Consider the following 2,500-nt stretch of genomic DNA (forward strand, 5'->3'; position numbering starts at 1 on the left):
GCCTTAGCGTGCTCCTCCGGGGGCGCGCGGGTGCGCGGATTCTCTTCGGCCGCCATTCAACGATCAACTCAGAACTGGCACGGACTGGGGGAATCCGACTGTCTAATTAAAACAAAGCATTGCGATGGCCCTAGCGGGTGTTGACGCAATGTGATTTCTGCCCAGTGCTCTGAATGTCAACGTGAAGAAATTCAAGCAAGCGCGGGTAAACGGCGGGAGTAACTATGACTCTCTTAACTATGACTCTCTTAAGGTGGCCAAGTGGCGGCGGTGTGGCTGCATCCGGACTTGGCTTTTCGAAGTGCGGTCTTGATGTAGTCGTGCTGCTGCTGCGAGGTGCCTTCCTTGGGTTATAGCTACAGGGAGAGTGATGCGCAATACATGGGCCGAGCCCTCTTAGCCTCTCCTCTCCTGCGGTCTTCTCCCCTTCTCGTGGGCCCGCTGATTTTCGCAGAGTGGAAGACCGCACCAGGGGCTTGGGGGGGTTACCAGCCCCCCCTCGCATTATCCCTTTATAGTTGGGGGCAGCCGACAAGAAACAAGAGATGGTGGCCCTTCCGCTGAAGGTGCCACCCCAGCTACCCCAGCTCCTATCCGGCCAACCGGCCGTAACGAAAATGCGATAGTTTGTGTAGCTCCCTTTGCTTGCAGTGAGTGCCACCGCACTTTTACCACGAAGAACGGTCTCGGGGTCCATCGCCGCCGCCAACACCCTGCGGCCGCCAACGCTGAGATCGTGACGGAGAGGCATCGCGCGAGGTGGACGGAGGAAGAAGTCCTGTCGCTCGCCAAGGCAGAGGCCGAACTGTTCCTTGAGAGGGACGCCCGGTTCTTCTTTGTAAATCAAGAACTTACCAGGATGTTCCCCGACCGAACGCTTGAGGCAATCAAGTGCCGACGGCGGCAAGCTGCCCACAAGCAGCTTGTCCGCCAATTCATGGAGGCACTTGAGATCGGTCGGGGCGAAGAGCCGGCGTCCCGCCGTGGAGCAGCGAGCTCGCTGCCTGACGCGGGCGAGGCCGCTGCGCCGCCCGTCGACGCAGCCGAGGACTTCGCGGCCGACACCACCGGGCCGCCGCCGGAGGGGCCGACTGACGCCGCCATCTGGGAGCATCTGGCGGGGCTGCCTGCTTCCGCCCAGCGTTTCTCTGCCCTGGATCGAGTCATTGGTCTGGGGCGGGGCACGCCGCCCGATGTCATCCTGGGCATGCTCCCGGATGCCCTTGCGTCGGTCGGGTCCAGGGGGGAGAGGTCGATCACCAGGACACAGCGGCCGCGCCAATCATCCAAGCGGCCGCCTGCCGCCCCGCCGCTGCAGAAGCGCAAGCGGCGCCGCTGGGAATACGCCCGCACACAGGACGCCTTCCGTAGGTCGCGTGCACGTTGCGTGCGCGGCTTGCTGGACGGCACCCTGCTGCAGCCGCCACCCGACATCCCCGGTCTGCTGGACTTCTGGGCGGACCTCTTCACGAAGAAGCCGATCTCCACCGCCGGCTTCATCCGTGACCGCCTTCTCCCGCACTCGGAGCCTGTCGCTCCTGAGTGCCTATGGGGGCCGGTCACACGTGAGGAGGTCGCTGCTGCCTTGCCGCCCAGGGGATCGGCAGCCGGGCCGGACGGCCTGACTCCAGCGGAGCTGCGGCGCCTGCCGCATGAAGTCCTGGTGAAACTCTTGAACCTCTTCCCCCTGGCCCGCGCCCTCCCCGAGCGTCTGCTTCGCGCCCGGACGTCACTTCTCCCCAAAACGGCTGCACCAACATCCCCCGCTGACTTTCGCCCCATTACGGTCTGCTCGGTGTTGGCGCGGACCTTTCACAAGGTTCTCGCGTCACGCCTGATGCGTGCATGTGCTGTGGACGAACGTCAGCGGGCATTCATCCCCCGGGATGGGATGTTGGAAAACACCTTCATCTTGGACACTGCTCTCACCGACGCAGTCCGCTCCTGTCGCTCTGTTTTTGTGGCATCGATCGACGTCTCTAAAGCGTTCGATTCGGTGGACCATGCTGCCCTCCGCCCCGTGCTGAGGGCTCATGGCCTGCCGGATTGCTTTATTGAGTACGTCGAAAGGTGTTACGAGGGTAGCACGACAGTGATAGCGGGCGGCGCCGACGTGGGCGTGCCCCTGCAGCCGGCTAGGGGTGTGCGTCAGGGTGACCCCCTCTCCCCCCTCCTTTTCAATTTTGCGGTGGACTATGTTTTGAGTCAACTTCCCTCCCACATCGGAGCTCGGATCCTTGGTCGCAGAGTTAACGCTGCGGCCTTCGCAGATGACGTCCTGCTTTTTGCATCGACCGCGAGGGGATTGCAGTCCCTCATCGACGCAGCCGTCGCAGCCCTCGCCCATCTGGGGCTGCAGATCAACGCCCGGAAGTGTTTCACCCTCGCCTTAGTCGCGTCTGGGCGCGACAAGAAGGTGAAGGTCGACGCCGACGTTACCTTCAAAGCGGGCAACGCCACCGTGCCCGCCCTACGTGTGGGTGAAACCTTCCGGTACCTG

General features: G+C 63.0%; 1 pseudogene; it reads left to right on the forward strand.

Annotated features, from left to right (window-relative positions):
* LOC124730847 overlaps positions 1 to 2,500 on the forward strand; it is a 7,976-nt pseudogene that overhangs the window by 2,646 nt on the left and 2,830 nt on the right.

This window comes from Schistocerca piceifrons, unplaced genomic scaffold (genome assembly GCF_021461385.2).
Source record: "Schistocerca piceifrons isolate TAMUIC-IGC-003096 unplaced genomic scaffold, iqSchPice1.1 HiC_scaffold_1252, whole genome shotgun sequence".
Lineage (NCBI taxonomy): Eukaryota > Metazoa > Arthropoda > Insecta > Orthoptera > Acrididae > Schistocerca > Schistocerca piceifrons.